The 15,372-nt window shown below is 33.8% G+C and overlaps 1 long non-coding RNA gene across 1 annotated transcript in view; it reads left to right on the top strand.

The window, feature by feature from the left end:
- LOC115305632 overlaps window positions 1–15,098 on the top strand; it is a 70,273-nt gene extending 55,175 nt beyond the window's left edge. Inside the window, exon 2 of the long non-coding RNA XR_003914905.1 lies at window positions 14,692–15,098. This is a non-coding gene — a long non-coding RNA (uncharacterized LOC115305632). The remainder of the gene's footprint in view (window positions 1–14,691) is intronic.
- Window positions 15,099–15,372: the final 274 nt, after the last annotated feature.

The following is a 15,372-nucleotide window of genomic DNA, read 5'->3' on the forward strand; positions in this document are numbered from 1 at the left end:
TACTTTCCCAGTTCCTAATATTTATCTCATACATGACTGGGTGTACATGAATATTCATTGACCTCATCGTATCTTACATTAAAGGCCTTATAATCTTCAATTCTATTTTGGTAAATTATTGGAATAAATTTCCAATATTTAATATTCATTAATGGCACAGTTTTACCTTTTGAATTTATTTTTTCATCAAATTTTTAATTTTTAATTTTTATATTTTATGTAATTATTTATAGTTCTCTTAAATGGGTGTAAAGGATTGTAGACCTCCAGCAACTGGATCTGAGTTGCTGATTCTTTTAAAATAAAATATTTGTACTAAGAGATAAAGTTATGTATATTTTTCCATTTTACTTACTTTTAAAATACTTTTAACAATTACATTTCAATATTTTCTTCATAGTTTAAAGCGGCCAGATTCCAGCATTAACTTGGTTTATTTTTCCAGTAAAGAATTGTTTCAGGGACATCTGGGTGGCTCAGTCTGTTGAGCATCTGCCCCTTAATTTTGGTTCAGGTAATGATCTCACTGAGATGGAGCCCCACATTGGGCTCTGCACCGACAGCACAGAGAGCCTGCTTGTGATTCTCCCTCTCTCTCTCTCTCTGTCTCTCTCTCGCTCTTGCTCTCACTCTCACAAAATAAACTTTAAAAGAAAGTCACTTCAAAATTAAATTAGTAGACTTCTCTATCAGGTAAAAATGGTCAAAATTTTAATTTTACCGTTATGAATTTTATATTTTCAGGGTTCTAATAAGATTTGAAAGGTGGGGATCACAATGTATAAAAGATATAGACACTAAATGAATACATTAATGTTTATGTATGGGCAAGTCACCAGGTGCTCTGGAAATACATAGCTGAATATCATTTTGATCCCAGCCTTCCAATTGTGGTTTACCAGAAAGATATATAGGTAGCATTAAAGATCCAGTGTCTACCATAAATATCATTGGCAATGAAATTGGTATTATATTATAAACTTGCATTTGGTCAATATGATGTGTTCATTATTATTTCAATCACCTATAACCATTGATGCTCCTTCAGTTATTTTCTAATTGCTTAATATTCTTTATCACTGAATTTTTGAAATTATATAAGTGGATTTACCATTTTCATAAGCTTCTTAAATCTATTTTTGTTGACCTGACTAACAAAAACATGCATATTAAAAAGTGTGGTGAATAATAAAGCAATAATGACATTTATTTAATTTGCATTACATAGGATATTCTGTATGCATTGCCCTTAATCTCATTGTGAGTTAAATGTTTTTGTTTGAAGAAGTAATACTTGAAAAATTATCATATTTTAAATTTTATATGGATATAATTGATTATAATTTTACATTCTGAATTAACCCATAGTCATTATGCATATCATATAATTATGCAATGGAAAATCATAAGTTAAAAATAGGGAAATTTAAATTTTTTTAATGTTTTATTTATTTTTGAGAGAGATACAGACAGACAGACAGCATCAGCAGGGGAAGGTCAGAGAGAGAGACACACACAGAATCCAAAGACAGGCTTCAGGCTCTGAGCTAGCTGTCAGCACAGAGCCCGATGCGGGGCTCGAACTCAGGAATCATGAGATCATGACCTGAGCAGAAGTTGGACGCTTAACCGACTGAGCCACCCAGGCACCCCTAAAGAGAGAAATTTGATCATCTACTTAGTTCATGAATCCATTTTAGTTAAAAAAAATTACAATAATACTTGTTAAAAACCTTGCCATAAACGTAGGCTTCTGTTTTATATTCTCCTATACTAAAATGGCTCATACTGTGATTGTACTTGCATGTCCTACATGATCTATACTTAACTAATTTTGAAGTAAGTCCTTTGGGTAAGATAATATAGGTTAAGAGGTAGTTTTGCAGTATGCAGGGCCTAAATCACAGCAATCTCCCACACCAGGAGGGGGATGGGAATAAAGAGAAGGGAGATTGCCTAAATTGCCCATTAGCTCTATAAAAAAAAAAAAAAGCTATTTTCATCTGAAGAATTATCTATCTCTTGTGGAAAAAAAAAAAAAACCCACACAATTTTGGGTCAGACTGACCAAGGCTACATTTGCTTCCTAACATTTTTTAGTTGCGAAATTCTGGGAGAGCTACTCAAGATTTCTGAACCATAATTTACTTAATATATAAATGAAGATATCAGAACCTCAGAGAGATTTTCTGAGCATGTAATGAAATTGATACATATTTTCCTCTGTACTCTGGAATCAGAGCCATTCACACATATTTTTCTCCATTATCTCTTTAAATAGTCTCACCCATTTCATAGCTATCATCTACATGCCAGTGATTCCCAGGCATATAGCTATAAGTGTTGCATTTATTACATTCTAATTTTCTGAAAGATAAATTCAATAACTTCACATAAATATAAAATAAACACATACCAAAGATTCCGTTTAACTCACTAATTAATGACACTATTAAATTGGTCCAAAGAGCATGTGCAATAATATCTCTAAGAATATGTTTAAATATGTGTACATACATATATATATTCCTTTATTAAATTGTATATATAATTAATAAATGCAATTAATAAATTCAATTATATATATGTAAATAATTTAATAAGGGACTGTTAAAATAAGATTTCTGAGTTAGAGCCAAAACTGCTTAATGTCTCATAGGGCAAGAAACTATGAGACAACTAACTTTTTTCTATTCCACCAGACGGAAATTATATATACTCAACAGTAACAAATCTATAAATTAACCTCTACACCTATAGTAGTAGATGAAAAGTGGCTTAGTTAATAGAAAGTCTTGTAAAAGAAAATAAAGTCATCTTTTTTATCTTCTCCAGGTTTGGGATAATTCATGGATATACATTTTTTCATTTATTATTATACATAATTATTATATGTAATGTAATTTTGTATTATAGAACAATAATATATATGTAAACACTCTTTTTTTTTTTTTTACCAAGATGACATTGCCAGTTGGCTGTCTACTAATGTCATCACAGTAAATCTATCTGAAAAACACCAATCCATTCAACCAGTTCTTTCCTGATTTCTTATATAGGAAATTCACCCTAGATTCTCTACGTATATTCAAGCCTCAATTCTAAGCCTTGTTAATCCTTCAATTATTCCTTTTTCTTTCTAAGGGTATACTACCCCCATCATGTCTTGCTTTCAGTAATTAAACTGTATTATAAATGTATCCATGTTGCACTAATTTCCATGACTACTTCTTCTATTGCATGATATCATTGTCTCTTACCTATATCAATACTGTGGCTGCCTAACAGGTCCCTCTTGCTTTCAACCTTAACTCTCTATCATCCATTTTCCACACACATGCCACTAAACCATCCAATGACTACCCAATACACTTATATACAAAACTATTACTCTTGTCTACAAGGTTCCATGATCTGGCTCTGGAGTAACTTGCCAGGTTCACCTTACACACTTCTCTGCTACATACTCAGTGCCCTGCAACCACATGACTCTTCTTGTTTCCCAAATTCTCCAAACTCTTGTCCACCTTAACAGTAGTATATCCCTCTCTCTATAATGTTCATTCTAGGATCATCTTCTTTTACTTGGATCTTTGCTTAAATCACCCCTTACTAGAGACTTCCTTGATCTCTAAATTTAAATTAACACTTCCACATTACTCTTTGTCATGCCATCCCAGTTTATTTTCTTCAGAACATTACACAACACAAATTTTTACTAGTTGGTTCTTAGTCCGCTGGAATGTAAGCTCCATGAGACAGTTGTTTTATCCATTTGATTCAGCACGTATCCTTAGTATCCAGAAAAGGTATCCATATGATTAGCACTCCACACATTATTGTAAAAACATAAATGAATAAGTGACACAGATGAAGTGCTAGATATGCTAAGTTCACTCCAAAAGTGAGCTTCTTACAGAAAACGGTTGGCAAAATTCACTTATTTATTTTTCCTAGTTCTAGCTATGGCTAAAATTGTAATTAAATTCGAATATATTGTCAGAACCAATAAATTGCTTTGTTAGTTACTATTTGTGATGATGGGGTTTGGAATTTACTCAAGAGATAGTCTATATCAAATAAGTACAGCTTTTTGGTAGCAAATATAACATAGTTTGTATAAGTATGATTCCAATAACTTACATTTCTTCCTTCAACCTGCTTTGATACTGTTTTTCATATCTCCAAAATGTTTTTGTTTATAACATCATAATCTCTTCTTTACCACCGAGTTTATGCTCAGAAAAAAACGTAGAACTCTCAAAATGAGAACAGAGCATGTGCAGTGTTTAGAGTCTTTAGCAACAGTTTTATAGATACCTACTCTTATGACTTGAAACTGAGCTAGTGAAATGAAATTTAAACTGAAGGTTCAGTACTATGCTTTGTGCTTTTTAGGGTTACATTTCTATGTTTTATCTCATAGACACTATATTCAATATTTTATTTTGTTATATTTGTTCAGGCAAATCATGGCCTGAGCCAAAGTTGGATACTTAACTGACTGAGCCACCCAGCTGCCTAGAGTGCCTGGTATTTAATAGCCACTCACTAAACCTCTAAATACATGCTAAGTGCATGTTATATGAATAAGAGATGTATTTCTTTCTAAGTAGGGTAGCCCTGTGAGATCTACCACGCTGCAAGAGGAACCCATATAAAAACCTAGAAACAGAATAACCTCACTCACCATTGTAGGGTAGATGCTTCAGAGGAAGCTACAGGGAATGGAATGAAAGCCCCATCTGACAGGGCAGGGTATCCAGAAGCTGAAGTGAGCTTTGCAATTCAGGCAGTCTGGGTCTCCGGAAATTCAAGCAGGACATCAGTGTGTTAGCAGGATTGCAGCACTTGATTGTGAACTCGGTGGTAGGTGTGAGCTTCGGAGGGCAGATTGGAGGATGCTAGTCGAGGGACAGAGCCGGGAAGTCTAGTCTGGAGCCCAAAATTTTTAGGCAGAAAAACAAGGTTATAGAATAACTTCAGTGGCAGGAACAAGGTGAGGCCTCATTTAAGGAACCAGGGCATAAGAACATTAACCAGAACATAAACTACAACTATCAATTATGCTTGCTATTGAATGAGGCACTCAAATTAAAGAAATTGGTCAGTTAATCAGAAAAGTAATTTAAAGCAGGTTAAATTATGTAACTTTAAATTTTAATTAAAAAAATACATAAATGTATACATTCACCAATCTATTCATCTAGTGCCAAGATTTTTTTCTGTATGAATTGGTCTATTGATTTAAATTCCACTTTATATGGAAGGGTGGGAAAGGGTTAACTCAACAGACCTGGGTTGTTCAAACTCTGTACATCTCAAAGGAAGTTTTCTCTTCAGTACCAGCCTTTGGTTGACTTTTTGGTAGGTAATTCTGAACCCTTGGGATATGCTGCCTGGTAAGAATACTTTTATTTGCCTGAGGTCTTCGGTCACTCTGTGGTTAAGGTGAACACCTGTTTGTTTTTATGCCTGAAGTCTTGGGCCATGTTTTACCAGTTCAATCACAGAAGTTTAAGCTAATAATGTTTCGTATGGTGAATGACTATCTTTGCTCCAAGGAAGGCTGGAATCTGAGTTGTAGAGGTTATTCCTTTTAACACTATATTCTTGTCCTTCTGACATCCAGTAAAATGTTTGGATACAAACACTAAAGTGAGTTTCCCTGATTGAAAGCATTTTGCATTTGTTAAATATCATTGATAGCAGAATTAAGTGTGTCCTCATGTGACATTAGAGGGAGGGAACACCTGAAGCTTACGTCTAGTTTCTCCTGGACTTCACCACATGCAACTTTTATCCCTTTGTTGACTTTAAAATGCATCTTTTTTCTGTAATAAACCATAACTATGATAGCTTTAAGAGTCTGATGAGTTCTTCTAGAGAATTATTGATCCTGGAGGTTGTCTTGGGAACTTCTGACACACTTTCAGCACACACATAACAGCACTTGGAACTTGAGTGGAGATTCATCCCACGTTTTATGAATTTTGAGTTAAAGGAAAAGCTCAACTTGCAAAAACATGTATGAGCAGTAATATAATTGACTCTTCATGGGCATACAGAAGAACAAGAGAGAGTGAAAGTGCAGGGATAATTCTCCTTGAATAATAATAAGCAGCTATTGAGCATGTATTATTTGCAAGATCTTATTGTATGCAGTTTAGGTTTAAACACACTTAAACATCAGCAATGTCATTTAGGAGATATCTACTTCCGTGGATACAATGAGATGAATAGCTATTAGTTAAGGTGATTCAAGAAAGAGTTCGAGCTTTTAACTTAGCTTATTTATGAAATATTTTACTAATTACTCTCTTTATTTTATGGGTGACTTAATAGCCAGTTTACTGATAACCATGGTTGTCCTTCTAATTTTAGTTTTGGAGATAAAATTTGACACTGATGTTCTAAGTAATTGGAAATCATATATTGAAGGAATGCAATATAATGAGATCTCGGTTCAAGAATTATAGTCTAAGATATCATCCCAAAAAGAGTTTCTACTTTAGATAGTTTCTTTGTAGTCCTCTTTCCCAATACATGTTGGAAATGGAAATTGAGATTTTGTGCTTTTTACTCTTTCACAGCTATGGAATGCTAAATGTTGCTAGACATCAAATAAGGCATTTAGGGAAGAAGGAGATGACCTACATGAGATACTTGAAATCTGCCTTAAGTAAAATCTGTAACAATTAATTCATTTCAGAAAGTATTTAAGGAAATAATTTACATTGGAATTTAAAATATTGAATGTAAACTTTAGTCACATATAATTTTCCTAGTTTTACTGATGTTAAAAGGACATATCTATGACACACTTATCTCCTAATATTATAATCTTAAAATGAGAATTTGAGAGAAGATCAAATTTTCAGAAGAAAATTCAATTCAAGCTGTGAAAGTCAATCCTTTCAACATTAAATGCTAGCATGCTATTATTATTTTGAATGTGAAAATACACTTAAAATATAAACATTTTTATGTTAATGTGAAATCTTTAAAAGATTTCTCACATTGTATTTAGCATCCAATACCCATTCTTTATTTTTACAATAAATAAGAAATCTTACATCCAGCAGTAGAATCGAGAAGCTAAAATGCCACGTGTTGTGGACCCTCCCACTGATAAATCATTTCATGGCTAAACTTTCATTTTTCTTCCTATAATTGTTCACAAAGCAAAAAGGGGGGCTCAGCAGTGCTTGAGGAGAGATATAAAAATCAAACATTAATTTTATTCAGATGAGATGATTTGTATGCAAGCTGATCAGGCTACAAGCTTATCTCATTACAAGCTGAAGGCTGTGAGCATTTCATCATTTCTCAGATGCCATTGAGTTTAATAATATCACTGCCTGCATTGTGTATTAAAAATGTGTGGCTGTTCTGCGATTCTGTATAATGATGAAGTGTTTGTGAATATTTATTACTTCAGTCTTTAGTGCTCTCAACTTTATACTAAATAGCAAAGTTAATTGCCTATAATGTTCTAATTGCATTGTTTGGAGAACACTCTCTCTTCTTCCTCTTCAGTAGCAGAGATATTAGTACCATGCAGATTTTTTTAAGTGCAATAATTGGCATGTGAAAACTTACATAGACATATAATTGCACCCCAGATTGAAACACAGTAGGTACACTGAGTCTCTGGCAAGGTCAATTAGCTGTCCGCCCTCCTCTGGGAATGTAAGTGGTCAGTCTGCAGCTTTTAACCAGTTACAGAGACACTGATTTGCATGCACAATTTGTTTCAAGCAATTATGGTAAGAATATAATTTTTAATGATCAAAAATGGAGTGTTTGCCAGAAGTCCTTTAAAATTGGACACATTCATTAGCCATTCACTTTATTATGCTCTTCAAAATTGGTAGTTCCATGTGAAATGGTTCAAAATGGATTTTGTTGTTGTTGTTTATATTCTTTTGTTTTTGGGTCTTCATGTATATCTCTCTCCTTTGTTTTGCTCCCACTGGAATCCAGTAAATATTATCTTTTGAAACAAAGCTCTGAAATCCAGAGACTTGAGACTGAGCCTTAGTTTTGTTTCTCAAATGTTGTATTAAGGAAACCACTTTACGTTTCTGTAAGTTCTTCTACACTGTCCAAATAATAGTTACCCTGCCTATATGTTATAATCCTATATATTATAATATTCCCAAATCACCAATTTAAGTGTAACCATAAGTAATTGTACAAGTGGTTTAAGTTAAGTATGAAAACTTTTATTCAATATGATCTTCATGTTTCCTGTTCTCTAGTAATTCACCATGCTTTAGCAATTTCTCCTTGGAAGGAGGAGAACCAAGTTTTATTCTATAAATATTTTTGGTGTCCCATTCAGACTTATACCTGGTCCAGACATATGATAATTAGGAGGAGGAAAAGAGCTATCCTAAATAATAGGAAAAGTTATAGTATTAAATTTTTCTCTTTTATATATTTCTGCTCTCTGGCTTTTTTTCTACCCTCGCCTCACTCAATCTCAGACACTTCGATATTTAGACTCACCTTTCTCTGGGTCCCAGACATATATGAACTTCAAGATAAAAACAAATAAAAATCATGCAAACACATTTTATAATTTCTGATATGCTAAGTTTTTTTTGCTAGGCCTTATAAAGAATAAGAAAAAAATCCATCTACAATTGTTTAGATGGGCCAATGGTTTATTCTTTCTACTGAGTTGTGTGCGGTAGGCAAGAGTTTATAATATTAGAGAGTAGGTCAATTTTAAGATAACTAAGATATTTCAAGATGTGGAAACAAAAAAAAATAAAGGGAAATGGATACAAAAGTCCATGTTATAATCTTGAATAAAGTTTAGAATCTACAAAGGAAGTGTCCAGTGAGGTAGATTGCTGTCAAATTTAAGGTCCTCAAATCTCAATGATAATGACTTTTAAATTATGCTGAAAAATATTGAGAAGCCACCAAAATTTTAACCATTTAATAAAATAACTTCATAGAGTTTATGAGAAGAAAAGCTTTTAGGAAATAAATGCTCAGAATTGCCCAGTTTTACATAGTCTTGAGTGAAGACTTAGAAAGTCCATTGGGTTGGATAGCTTGTAGATTCTATGAGGAATTTAAATGGCATAAGAGAACATAAGCAGAGGTTAGAAAATAACATCCTACTGGGGTGCTTGGTGGTTCAGTTGGTTAAGCATACAATTTCAGCTCAAGTCATGATCTCGTGGTTCTCTCTCTTTCCCCCACTAATTTTCTCTCTCTGTCTCTCAAAATAAATAAACTTAAAAAAAATAAGATTCTACTTAAAATACTTTAAAAATAGCTTCAAAGTAGATAGATGGATAATAGATAGATAGATGATAGATAGATAGATAGATAGATGATAGATAGATAGATAGATAAATTACAGATAAACTTCTAATTATCAATCCAGGAGAGTGAATGTGAGATGTAGAAATCAAGAAGACTAATGTAAAAAGTAGATATGTGTCATTTCAGTTGGAGAATAGAGTATACAACCCCTAGCCAGTGGAACAAATTAATATGCATTGAAGTGAAAAATAAGCAAGTATGGATATTCTTTTTACCTGTAGCTTTCTGCACAGAATAACTTGTCAGTCACAAGTAGTTAGAATATACATCTTATAGAATAGTTGAATTGTTCCATGACTGGCTTGTAGGGAAACTTGTAGATCACAGCCTCAGGTTGTCAGATCACAGGAAATAGAATAAGGAAATGTTTATTCAGATATTGCTGACCTGTTGAAATTTGATAATATTCTTTATCTATGTTCTAATCAGAAATGATGTCTCATGATCCAAAAGGATACTGCGGATTTTTTTTCATTAATGATTTTAATGAAATGTTTAATGTGCTAAAATGTTTTTCATATAAATATTTTTTCATGTCCCACCTGATAGTACAAACTGATCATTATGGCTATGGCTGGAAATGTGTTACAGCAGTTCTCCTATGGGTTCTAATATTGGACAGGGTTTCTTCATTATGGTGAAAAGTAATTAGCAAACCTCTGTTTTTGACTTGAGCATCTCTTCCCGTTCCTTCTTCTCACCATAATTATCAAAATACTTAGTTGTATATACTTCTAAAATTTTCATTTTTTTATATCAGTGTTTTAATATGTGACCAAATCAAATAGGTAAAATAAATAAATTACAACCAGATTAGCATAAATCCCACCTCACTATGCTTTATGTGATTACTAGATCATCCACAAATATAAATATATTTAATTTCCTGAAATGATAATTTCTTACAAAACACAAAATCTACAGAAGGAGCTCTGAATTCCTGATTATTTCACAAATATGGATAGGTTTTCACAACATTAAAATATAATTAGATCTAGCTTTGGCCAAATTCAGAAGAGGTTGAGAATCTGCTATCTTGTAATTAATGTCTAATTGTTGGTAATTATGTTGTTTAGTTTTGGGCACAACTCAATTTATTTTATTTATTTATTTTTTTGCACCAGGGCCCATGTCAATTATAGTCTGGCCACAACTGTCAAGGCTGTCAACAAATTAAACACTGATTACCAGGGCTGCATGATAATGGCCTCCTACCAATTTGCATGAAGTAACTAGGTTCTTAAGCCCGAAAAAACAAGTCTGTGTTGAATGTCACTTCTAATTATCTACTAATGGCTAGTCAAGCCAAATTTAACTCAGGAGCTGGAAGTATATGGCCACATAAGTTACAGAGTGCTATTTCTTAAGTTAAAAATATTTATACCCCATTTAAATGTTGTATGGCTTGACAGATCATTTACAAGATTTTTACACTTAAACAAATTTGTTTCTGCAATTACTTATGTTTTACTTTAGTGTAGCAAGATTGAGTCTTTGATATTTTTTCTTTCTTTCTTTTCCTTCCTGCAAAACAACCACTTGGCACAAACTGAAACATTGTAAAATGAAAAGCATGCACTGAAGTTTTATTGTCTTATTGATTGATATTTTTTCTCTCATAAAAGACCTCTTAAAATTGATAATAATTTTAAATCCTTAAGGACTGATTTTACAATGTAACTTATGAATATTTTTAACATTCTTGTTACAGAGGCAACGTAAATAACTTTCAACCTAGGAATTAAAGCATAAAGTCTCTGGTAAAAGTTTCCTATAATGATAATTACTCCGCTTTAGCCTATAGCATTCCATAAAGATATGTCACTGAAAATATGTTACACATTACAGTGGTGATGTATAATATACTGAGATTCCTGATAAAAATGAATCCTCAGAGTGAAGGTATTTGGAGTTATAATTCATGGGAACAATAGCTTTTAGTGCTGTACCGTATATCACAAGAGTGACAACTCTGTGATGAAATGTAATACATAATCCCCTTGGTCACAGACACCAATTTTTTCCTGACCTGAAGAATATTTTGTCTCTATTTTAATAATAGTGTCATGATTCTTAGAATCATAGAATGAGTAGATATAAGACCTGTACTTGAGGGTATGTAACCAGCAGTGTAGTTTCAATTAGAGAAAGCTATCAGAACTTTCACCGGAGATAGCTTTTTGGTAAATGAAATATTTCACTCACAGAAATAGAAGAACATTCACTCACATAACCTACTGTATATGAAAGATGAAATGAAAATATGATTTCTAAGGCACCATATGGAGTAGGGCATCATATGGGGCAGGACCTGCATGTACTTTAAACATTATGTGAAAAGTCCTTAGTGCATGCAGTGTCTTTTTTATTTACATTATTCCTTTTGTTGTCTTACCTGGTTTCCCAGTGTATCTTAGTGGATCCCTCTTCAATAAACCTCATAAGTGAACTTTATTATCCTCATTAGTCTTGTCACTGGAATTTACCGAATATGTATTAATGTATTGGTTACTATCATCAGGACTAGAGGTCACAAAAGAGAAGTCAACATCCCATTCCCATCTTGGACCAGGTCACCATGGGAGCAAGTTACATAAATTATTTTGTATCACAATGATAATCCTAGTCTGTGATCTTTTTTGTTTCTTCACCCTCTTCACACTGGTTCCTGCTTCCTTCGTGTCCTGGGCTTAGCAATACATATAATCTTCTGTAACGGTATGATTAGTAATTAAATTTTCTGATAATGACACTTGCTACTTCTTCTTTTGTTCTTACCTCTATTTACTTCTACCTCGATTTTCAAACATCTGTTTTTTACTGGATTATCTAAATTCGTATTTGGCTTTTCTGTCTAGAAAATTAATGCTGATAGAATAAAATTTAAAAAAAAACCCTCATTACAGCAAAGGACTTTAAATGCCATCAAGTCCTATTTTTCAGGTGAGAGAAGTTAAGTTAAAAAACAAGAACCAAAAACCAAAAAACTCTGGGAGAACCTGGCTCAGTCAGTTAAATGTCTGACTCTTGATTTCAGCTCAAGTCATGATCTCACAGTTTGGGAGGTTGAGTTCTGTGTGGGGCCTGCTTGGGATTCTCTCCCTCTCTCTCTCTCTCTGCCCCTCCCTGGCACTCTTGCTCTCTCACTCTCTCTTTCTCAAAATAAATAAGTAAACTTAAAAAAAAACCTTCTAAATATAAATTTTCATCCATTTCTAATTAATTGCTCTTCTGTTCTCCGATAGCAAGTTATACATACCTCTATTAGCTGTTGTTTACAAGTTTCCCTCTTTTCCTGCATGGCAATGTCTTCCAGCTCAGAAAGGCAGACATAATTCTGGTAGTCATATGTTAAATGTAAATTGATTTTTGTCCAAGAAAAATGTCATCCTTTAAGCATGCCATGGAAGTAGTGTGTGGTTTTTTGTCCTTTTTTTAAAATAAAAAATATATATCCTAATGGAAAAGTTTCATAAGATGTAGCAGCTTACATGTGTTCTGTCATTAACATAACTATAAATTTAGGGACCCTCAGGTATAAATATTCCAGCTTCACACATGGATTTTATTAAATATTTGTATTAGATTGAGTTTCCATAGCAAAATACCACAGGGTGGATGGGTTAAACAACAGACATTTGTTTTTGCACAATCCAGGAGGTTAGAAAGTCCATGATCAAGGTGATGGTGGATTTGGTTTTTGGTGAGAGATCTTTCTTCCTGGCTCATAGAGAATTGGCTTCTTGCTTATGTCATCATATGGCTTTTCTCCTGTCTGTGGATGGAGAGAAAGAGAGAGAGCTCTCTGGTATCTATTTTTAGAAGGACACTAATCCTATGGGATCAGTGCCCAGCCCTTGACCTTCTTGTAGGCCCTATCTCCTTAATAACCTTCTGATAAGCCCTATCTCCAAAGACAGTCACATTGGGTGTTAGGAGTTTAACATCTCTACCAACACAGTTATAACCATCAATATCTATACAATCTCCTCTGTATGTTTAGCTGAGAAAGATTGGCTTTTGTACAGAGAAGTTCAGCTAAAAGAAAAATCATAAATGGAATATACAGAGATGTGTCTTAGCAACCTGCTGTTGACATTTCCAATATCAGGTTTGATGAGAAATACCTCATTTGGTCACAGGTGAATTTGACTGGCAAACAGGCAACCTAGTATCTGAGTTTTTCCTCCATTTCATGAAAAGATATATGTGTACATAGGCCTCTTGTCAAAGGAGTAAGAATAAGTGGAAACCAGACAGGAAACTCCATCTTCAATCTCTGTATGTCTGCCATGTTGGCTTGATTTGCTTTTCTGAGCATTGTCTCACTTTCTGTCTTTAGCATTCACAGAACCGTGAAAGAGGCTCATGTCTCTATCACTCTCCTTCCAGGTGTATCACAGTAGATCTAATTATCTAACCCTGAATTCCAATTCTCATTTTTCAGAGCAGGAACCAGCTTGGCTTGGGTCAGAAATTTGTTTCTAGTTAGATTGACTATTGCCAAGGGAGCAGGCCATAATATTGATAAGGTTTCCATCAAATCCCTTCTTCTGTGTGTGAGCGCTGTTTGGATCCTAGCAAAGGACTACCACCCATTAAGAAAGAGAGGCTGACTCTCCTAATAAAGGAGCAAATTCTGGGATCAACCTTATACTGTGGTAAAGTAGACTTTTTCTAGTCTCACTCTCTTAAGCCTAGGAGTTTAGAGCAACTGCCATATTGTCAGAAGCTACTTGAACCAGGAATAGTCTTAACAGGTATACTTTGCATTTAAATTGTAGTATCTGCATGACTTAAATTATATGCTTTTAGTTATGATATACTCACTACCTCTGAAACTTAAATGGCTCTTTTTCTTTATGACTAAAAAGCTAAACTTGAACATTAGGTACAGCTCATAATTGGTTAAGAGTATTTTATATTTCAGCTTTGAAAAGTAGGGGTCATCACAGAAAAGGATTATAAAACCCTTTCTGTACAGCTAATGGAAAATGTTCAGTTTAAAGCAAGCCCTTAAAATGTTCAGAGAAATTGTCAGTTATAGCTCATATTGGCTATGGTCCTTATTGTTTTATGCCCAGGCACATGAAAGGATTTATGTGGCAAAAGGATCATAATCAGGGTTTAAAATAAAGAAGTCTTCCAGTCAAATTTTCCAATGTTTCAATTTATATTTTATTCTCATCCATGTTACTTTGAAGAAAAAATGGATTTGAACAGCTATTTATATTTCAACTTAAATTGGTTTCCTTTTATTTTATTGCTAATTACTTGAGAAAGCTTAAATCTGTTAACTTTGTATCCTTTCAATATTTCATCTTTTTTTTTTAATTTATCTAGTGTTCCTGTTACTTTTTGCTGTCTACAATTAGCCAACAAATCTCCGGGTCTTATGAAAGGAAGCACTTCTAAATCCGTGGATCAGACAGTGGTCGATTCATAGTGGCCCCAGCTCTATCTCATATGACCCCGCTATTCGCAAGGCACCAGCAAGTTAACTAGAGCATATTCTTCTCATCAGGATAGTGGAAGGCAAGAGGACATGCCTAAAAAGACAAGCACATTCCAAATTTCTGCTTGCCTGAGAGCTCTCACTCATCAAAGCAGGTCATGGCTCACATCAGCATCAGTGGCACAGAAAAATATACTCCTCCCTTCGAAGTTGGGGGGGTTGGGAGTGTAGCGAAGAAATGAACCTTTGCTGAATAATAATCTACTACTTCTTGAATAAAAACAAATATAAGGTGTGTGTGTTTGTGTGTGTGTGTCTGTGTGTGTGTGTGTGTGTGTGAGTACAGAGATTAGTTATTCCCATTCAAAACATAAAGTGAGCATTGGCTACTCATCAAGTACTTGCTAATTGCTCAAATTACATTGGTGAACAGCACAGAAGCAAATATTGACCAGATTTGAACATAAAGTTTACATGCAGACATATTAAAAAACACATTCTTCATTTCTTAATTACGTCTGTGATATACAATACATTTAGAAGACACAATGTACAAAGATGGCAGTCAA

Source organism: Suricata suricatta, chromosome 10 (assembly GCF_006229205.1).
Source record: "Suricata suricatta isolate VVHF042 chromosome 10, meerkat_22Aug2017_6uvM2_HiC, whole genome shotgun sequence".
Lineage (NCBI taxonomy): Eukaryota > Metazoa > Chordata > Mammalia > Carnivora > Herpestidae > Suricata > Suricata suricatta.